This window comes from Octodon degus, unplaced genomic scaffold (assembly GCF_000260255.1).
Source record: "Octodon degus isolate 3935 unplaced genomic scaffold, OctDeg1.0 scaffold00026, whole genome shotgun sequence".
In the NCBI taxonomy this organism is placed as follows: Eukaryota; Metazoa; Chordata; class Mammalia; order Rodentia; family Octodontidae; genus Octodon; species Octodon degus.
In genome coordinates this window covers 18,864,178-18,873,292 of record NW_004524602.1, presented here as the reverse complement: position 1 = coordinate 18,873,292, position 9,115 = coordinate 18,864,178, and positions in this window count along the sequence as shown.

Sequence of the window (9,115 nt, the reverse complement as noted above, 5' to 3'; positions counted from 1 at the left end):
GCTCACAGACTTAGATCATCAAAGAGCTGTGGACTAATTGTCAGACAACAAACACCCTGTAGACCCTTCCCTAAAATATAGAAAAAAAAAAAAAAAAGACAAGTGCTATTCCATGAACTGTTTGTAGTCTGCAACAAGGTGAAGTATATAGATGAGTGTTTTGAACTGTAACAGCTGAAAAAATATTTTAAGTGTTCTTTTACTAGTTAGAGAATTCTAACACCACTTATATTGTGGTCCCTAACATCTTTTAATATTCTTGCACACTTTTTTGGTTATTGATCAGCCAGCTATAGAAAGTCCACTAGAGTATTTTGAGCTCTAGGAAACAGTAGAACTACTAGGTAAAATTGTCTCAGGATTTCTAAATGATTGATGGGACAGGAATAACTCTCTTGCCAAACACTAGCATGTGAGGTAAGAAAGAAACTTCAATATAGCAAGAATTTGTTTTGAGTAATTCATTTAACCTCTATGCTCATGATTCCTGAATTTACACCTTCAAAGAATCAAAACTACATGTGAGATCACATGCTTGACAACATTTAAATGTCCCATAGAACTAAAAACTCAATATTTGTTTTTGGTCTTTTTTTTTTTCAGAACCAGGGATTGAACTCAGGCCCTTGCGCTTGCCAGAGAAGCACTTATTCCACTGAGCCCTCTCCCCAGCCCTGGTCTTTTTTTATTTTACTGTATTTGTTGGATAAATTGTCTCTTAGGGGAGTTTAATTTTTGTTTTTGATGCCGAGGACTGAATCCAGGACTTCCAGCTTGCTAGGCAAGCATTCTACTGCTGAGCCAAATCCCCACCCCAAAACTCAACATTTCTAAAGCTGATTCTTTATGGCTGTGTTTCTCTATACCATCTGTCCAATTAATCAACCCTCAAACCTGAAACTAATCATCATTCTCTTTCTCTAGTACAAACCATGGTCAATCAACTCTGTACCTTGTTACGAATATTCTGCGTTCTTCACATCTTTTCAACTCTTGCACTCCTCTCAAATTCTAGTTACTCCAAAACCTACAAATACTCCTCATTAATGATTGAGTTCATTCCTGTGTCTAAGTCATGAAATGAATTTCTCATTAAATAAGGAATTGTATATAGTATGCACATTACAATGTTCAGAATAAAGAAATGGCCAAAGAAAACTCCAACTTGATGTCTCTGTTTTTATTTGTATAACTTTTAGCCAGTACTATAATGTATAGCAACACAAAAGCACAATACTATCAGAAAAATTACTACTATATAAACAAGATACATTGTACAAAAAATACATTGAGAACTATACAAAAAAAAAAAAGAAAGTAAAAGACAGGTCATAAGTCCAAACTGTGAGTTATAAGTCTCAACAGTCATTAAACAGGCAAATCATTAATCAAGGAGTGTCTGCATTGCATGTGCTTGCATTTAATTCTTCCAGTCACACACACACACACACACACACACACACACACACACACTTGCTTTTCAAATCTTCTCTATTGTCTACACTATACCCTGACCAATTAATGAGACATAAAATGACTTTGATGATCTATCCAGGTTCACTCACCAGCTCTGCGCCATTGCTCTTATGGATGGATACATCCTCAAGCTAGAGCCATGCTAGACAGCTTGTGTATCCCCAGATACACCATGTGGGCCCACGAGTCCTTCTGTTTCAAAGGCCATCTGTGTGTGTGTGTGTAAGAGAGAGAGAGAGAGAGAGAGAGAGAGAGAGAGAGAGAGAGAGAGGTGGTACTTGATATTAAGCCCAGGGCCTTCATAATAAGCTACATGCCCAGCCCTTTATTTTAACTTTATATATTTATTTATTTATTTATTTATTATTTAATTTTTTTCTCTTTTGGAGAGAGGGTCTTGTTTTGCAGTTCAGGCTGGCCTTCCAACTCACTTGGTAGCCTAGGCTGGTCTTGAACTTTCAGCAATCTTCCTGCCTCAGACTCCTGAGTGCTAGGATTACAGGCATGTACTACCATGCAAGCTTGAATTTTTTATCTTTAGACAGGGTCTCCCTAAATTGCTAACTTTCCCAGACTAGGCTCAAAGTCTCAGTCTTTCTGCCTTAGTCTCCTAGAGTCCTGGGGTTAAAGACATGCACCATCACACCTAGACTGAAAGGCTACCTATATCCTTCCTCCACTCTCCAACTCCTATTTATTCCTTTTTATTTTTGAAACTGGAAGTTGAACTCAGAACCTTGCACTTGCCAGCAGGTACTGTGCTGCTCAGCTATGTGCCCAGTCTATTTAAGTGAGCTATGTGCCCAGTTTATTTATTCTTTAAAGTTCAGCTTGAACCTTACCTTTTTGGGAAGCCTTCCTTGATCTCTCTCCTGCCATCTGTATGCTTATCATAAAGAAATTTAGTTTTTTGTCATATAGTAGTTGAAGTCCCTGAAAATCTTTAAGATTTCCCTATTGTTCTAGGGTAGAGGATTATTATTATTATTATTATTATTATTTACCAGGGATTGAACTCATGCCCTTGTGCTTTCCAAGCAAGCAATTATACTGCTGAGTTTCTCTCCAGCCCTAGAACACAGGTTTAGACACATATCAAAACTGCAAGCACTAGATACTTGTTTTTTCACCTCTTGCAGGTAGGATAGGTCTAATGACAGAGGATCTGCTAATTAGAAATATTTATCCCAGGCTGGGCACAGTGTGCATACCTATAATCTCAGTACTGGAAGGTGAGGCAGGAGAATTGCCAGAATTTCAAGGTCAGCCTGAGCTACACAGTGAGTTCAGGACCAGCCTGAACCACATAGTAAAACCCTGTCTCAAAAAAAATTAAGAAAGAAACAGGGCTAGGAAGACAGCTCAGTGGCACAGCACCTGGCTGGCAAGCACGAGATACTGAATTTGATTTCCAGTACCATAAAAAGGGGAAAAAAGTCAAGTTCTTCAGGTTGACCAGATTGCTCAGCACACTAAAGCATCTGCTTAGGCAGAGCACAGCAGCTGGGGTTTGGTCCTTGGGCCTGCCCCGCCGGCCCCACCCGTGGGCATGCTGAGATGGTGACTGAGGCTGGGTGTGTTGTTGCGCACCTGTAATCCCAGCTTTTGGGAGACTAAAAACAGGAGGATCACTACGAGTCCAGTCTACATAATGAGACCCTGTAGACCCTGTACTAAATACACAAAAATAAAAAAGAAACATTTAACATTTATCCCAGATTTTGAATTATGAGCTAATAATATGAAGAAGGTATGTTATATTTGCGAATTCAGCCCATACATACATCTGAAAAGGTATTTAAAATAATTTCTAGAAGCATTTGTGTTCATACTTCTAGCAACAGTACCATATCAAGGTGCACATAGTTCAAGGTAGAGTGTCTATGTTAGTGACCTTAACAACAGTGTCATCTCCTGCCTAGTTCTGTATAATTTTGGCAGTTATTTTTGGCTTCATAGCCCCTGAGACTTGTTTCTAAGCCTGCCAAGAAACTTATGTACTAACTAATGCTATTTCATACATTCTTCTTCTGCTTAAGTAAGCCAGAATCTGGTATATTGCTTATGACCAAGAATTTTTCTTTCCTTTTTTTTTTTTTTTTTTTTTTTTTGTTTTACTACTGGGAATTGAACTCAGGACCATGTGCTTGCCAGGCAGATGCTATGCCACTGGGCCATCTTCTTGGCATGACCAGAAACTTTCACTTATATAATCCCTCACTACTGTCTCTTACTGCACTTTGTATGTGTGAATCTGGATCATTATTCAGCAAATATTTAATTCTTATAAACTCCAAATATATTTTCCTGCCCTACTGATGTTGGGCTTGGGTGTGTGAGCTTTTTGGCCAATGGATGCTAACACTTGTAATTCAAGGAGGGGCATGAAATATGCCTGCATGCTTGAGTCTGCCCTCCCAGATCTATGATAAGAAGAGCTTGTCCCAGGTTGGCACTGATTTTTCAGCCTCATCTCCAGAGTGAAACCCATGAAACAGACCTCATGCACCAGGCAGCTGCTATTCCAAAGATGAGCCACACATGTTCTGAAGCTTGGAAGCGAATGATTCCTCAGACCAAAGGGCAAGTGAATACATTAGCTATTTTATGGTGATTCATTCTTGTACACTTGTGCAATATGGTATGTAGTTATTACTGATAGATATACCACTAACTTACTTATAATTATTGGTTTGCTGGGCTATGGCTATCTAATAGATGTAAGATTATTGAGAGTGAACACTATGTCTTAATTATTTTTATATCTTCAGTGTTTAATGCAAAACTTCCACCACAAAATGCAGCCCCAGAATTTCAGCCCATATAGAAAAAGTCCAAGGGATAATGAGATAAGAGGAAATCAGAAGCTACCCACATGAATTTTCTGAAATGTTAGCAGCATAAATAAAAAAGTAGAAATAAAAAAATAGAAATGATTGAGGTTATAGAGAAAATCATATCAGAAGTAATCTCTCCATTTAAAAAAAAGATAATGATCAAAATGACTCAGTGACTCTGGAGTATATATACATAGATTTTTAAAAATAGAGGAGCTTAGGAGAATGATGCAAATCATGAATGCCAAACACAGAAAAAAAGTAGAATCTATGAAACAGATTCCAACAGATATGAGATTAAAAATTACAGTGAAACTATATGCATTCAACTGAAAGAAAGTGAGGACAGAATATCAGATCTAGAAACAGGATTGCCTTTAGTAATTTCAAAAGAAATTCTTTCTTAAAAATAATAAGGGATCATGAAAAATCAATCCAACAGCTATAAAATGATGCAAAGAAGGGCAATGTAAGATTGATTAGAGTCAATAAGAAAGAGGAGACAGCACAAATGCCATTAAAAAAAAAATCTGTTCACAGAAGTAATGGTAGAAAACTTCCCAAGCATGGCAAAAGAATTTCGCATACCCTTAAGTAAGCCATATAAAATTCCCCATGATGAAAATAAATCTATACAAAGGCAAATAATAATCAAGATTCCAGAAGTCTAGCCTGAGACCAGAATGTTAAAAGCTGTTAGAGAAAAAAATGAACCATCTATAAAATGAAGCATATTAAAATCACAGCAGAATTCTCAGCACAAACCACTGAGTCAAGGAGAACTTAGAGTGAAATATTTCAAATCCTGAAAAAAAAAATCCTCCAACCCAGAATTATATACCCTGCAAAATTATCTTTCAAAAGCAATAGAGGGGCTGGGGAGATAGCTAAGTAGAATGAGCACTTGCCTGGCAAGCGCAAGAGCCTGAGTTCAATTCCCAGTACCAGAAAAAAAAAAAAAAAGCACAATGGAAAAATAACATACTTCCATGACAAAGAACAACTCAAGAAACCCATTACCAACAAACCAGCTCTACAAAATCTGAAGGATATTTTAGTGATAATGAAGACCTCCTTCCCAACACCAATAGAAAGAAGCCATCAGGAAAGGCAAGTAGTTAAAAGAGTGGCGGGGGGTCTGGGACCTAACAACAAGAAAATAACATGACAAGGAAAAGTCAATATGTATCAGTAATAACTGCCAATGTAAAGATTCCCAATTAAACAATAAAAACAACCAGATAAATAGAATGGATCAAAAAGCAAAATCCAAAAGTATGCTACATTCAAGATACACATTTAACCAAAAAACAATTCATAGACTGAAAGTCAAAGAATGGGAGAACAATACTTTATTCAACAGGAACCCAGAAAAAAGTATAGATTTACAGACAAACTAAGCTTCAAGCCAAGACTGATTAAAAGAGACACAAAAAAAACCCTACATGCTTGTTAAGAGAAAACCCCAAGAGCAAGGAGATATCTCCACCAAATACTGGCACACCTAATTGAATAAAACAAATATTAATGGACATGAAAAATTAAGTAAGCACTGATGCAGCTGTAATGGGGGATGCCTTAGCTACTGTTCTCTTGCTGGGAGAAATACCTGAAACCCAAAATGAAGGAAGGGAAGGTTTATTTAGTTCACTTTTAATGGAGATTTCAGTCCATACTTGGCTGGCTCCAAGGCAGAGTGGCACATGGAAGAGGGCAGCCTTTCATGGAAGCAGCAAAGAGCAGAGAGCAAAAGGGAAGAGTAGTAGCAACAATGACAGGAAGAGCTAGTCTGTCTCCCTCATGTTGCAATCAGGCTGTCTGCCTCAGGCTAGATATAACACTCACATCCATAATCCCAGCAGCATAGGATCAAGAATCAATCACTGACTCCAGAAGCCACCCCATGACTGCATGACTGCATGAGGCTTTGCGGGGACTAGACACAAACCATAGCAGGGGACCATAATACTCCATTATCACAAATCAACTAGACAAAAAAAAAATCAAGAAAGAAATATCAGAACTAAACCAAACTTGTATGTTCACAGTGTTCCACCCCACAATACTGACATACATTCTTCTAAAGTGTGTGTTGACTGTTCTCCAAAATAAACCATGTACTAGTTCACAGAACATGCTTAACTAAATGCAAAGAAATTGAAATGATCCCATGCTTATTATCAGAACATGGTAAAATTAAATTGGAAGTTGATGGAAAAAGAAATCACAAAACTTTTACAAACACATGGAAATTAAATAAAACACCATTGAAAACCCAATAGGACACAGATAAAATTGAACAAGAAATTAAACAGTTTCTACAATTAAATGATAATGTGGGTAAAGCATACCAGAACTTATGGGATGCAAGGTAAGCAGTACTGAGATGGAAATTTATTATGGTGAAAACAGGGTGAACTGAAACAAACAACCTAATGTTGAACTTCACACTTCTGCAAAAAGGAGAATGAGTCAAGTGCAAAGCTATATGAGGAAATAAATCATAAAGATCAGAGAGAAATTAATGCAATTGAGACTAAGAAAACAATGCAAAGTATGGATGAATCAAAGAGTTGATTCTTTGAAAGTTTAAATAAAATTTATTAAGCCTTAGACAACATACCAAGAAATAGAAAGAAAAGATTCAAATCTATGCAATTAGGAATAAAAGGGTAAAATCAAAACAAAGCCTGCAGAAATGCAGATCATCTATATCTACTTTAAGAACTTTAATTCTAATAAGATGGAAAACAGAAAAAATGAACAGATTCCTACATATATAGGAACTTCCAAAGCTGAATCAAGAATATATAAAAATTTAAATAACTCATCAGGACCTTGACTTTTATTGGTTGGTAAATTTTTCATTATACCTTCAATTTTACTTAAAAACCTATAAACAAAGCAAGCCCAGGTCCTAATGGATTCACAGTTGAATTTTGTAAGAAATTTAGAGAAGATCTAATGCCATTACTCCTCAAATTCTTTGACAAAATTGAAATGGAAGTAATACAAAATTATTCCTGGAAGCAAGTATAATCCTGATACCAGAACCAGAGAAGGATCTGACCAAAAAAACAGAACAATAGACCAATCTCCCTAATGAGCAAAATTGCAAAAATCCTCAATAAGATACTGGCAAGCAGAATGCAGCAAATCACCAGGAAGATTATACACCATGACCCAGGGATGCAGGCATGGCTCAACATTCACAAACCAATAACTGTAATATACCATACTGACAGAGTCAAGAGACAAAAATCACACATACATCTCAATAAATGAAGAAAGTACTACTCAGACATAAAGAATAATCTTGAGACATTTCTAGGTGAATGGATGTACCTTGAGACCATACTCTGAACTGAAATAAATTGAACACATTTGTGTAAATATCGCATTGTTTCTCTGGTGTGAGAAACTTAAAGTGTAAGGCCCAAAATGTACACTAGGTAAGATGAAACAGGAAGAAATGTTCAAATGGGAAGGGGAACTAGGGAAGCAGAAGGGTAGGAAAGTAAAATTTTAAAAATGTGAAAAGAAGTGAAAGATGGAAACAAAGCTTTTGTAAATAAGGAGGGAAAGGAGAGTTGAAGGGAGGGTGTGGTGATTTGGAAAAAAATAAGTTATATATCACATACAGGTACAAATTTCTTATGATGAATGTGATCATTATGTATATCTAAAATGTACCAATGACCTAAATTAATAAAATAAATGATAGACAATTTAAAAACTTATACAAACCTCTGTTAATTGATAAATGGATAAATGAACAAATGAATGGTAATCATTCTAAAACCTGTATTTGGGGAAGTCTATTATATCATAATTGAAACATTCAAAACAACATCTCTTTATTAAAATAGCTCTGTCAAAACATTAAAATTTATTATACTCAGCTAGATTCAATTGTATCAGGTCAGTTCAATAATCAATTCTTTAAGTTTGCAGACCAAAATTAGAGAAAAAGGAGGGATACAAGGAAAGCCAACATTTTGGCCCTAGCCTTCTAAGGTCAATTAAGACTCAGGACATATGAGAACTTGTACAGTAACGTCATGTACCTCGGTAGTGTCCCAAATTTTCTGATCAAGAAGATTAGGGGCCAAAGAGGAAAGTGATCGATGACATAGAGTGGGCCTAAGGAGAGTCACATGGGGAGAAGACACTCTCTCAGGCTTTCACAGAGAGCACATTGGCCAAGCATTGGCCGTGACTCATCCACATGGCTGCACTGATAAAGGTTTTACAATCTGAGGTACAGGATCTCAGGATAAATCCTGAGGGCATTTCACTGACCTTCTCAGACCAAAAAGCTACAACTCTTGTTGCATAGGTACTGCTTTACCTTGGTCTTAATCATCCAGCAGAAAAGTATGAAGACGAAATTATAAGAAATAAAGCCATGCTGTTGAGTTGAGCTGTGGGGGACTCAGGTCAATAATTTCTAACATTGCCAGTTAAACAGAAGACCCAACGCTATTATGGGCTACTGGACTCTTTTAGAATATTTTGCTGAGTTTACACACCTATAATATTCAATAACGGAACTTAGAAAAAATGGTGTATACAGATGAATGTCCATTTTGTATCTGTGTATTCAAAGTGTTTGGATAGATATATAGTTACATTCTGTTAATGAATAGAATGATTTGTTCTAATGGTGTTTGTAAATAGGATCACAAATCCGCATCTTGTACAGCAATTAACCACTAAGAAGAATATATGCAGTGTATTATTTGTTGAAAAATAAAAAAAATAAAAACAAAAGCAAAAACAAAAAAAAATAATCAATTCTT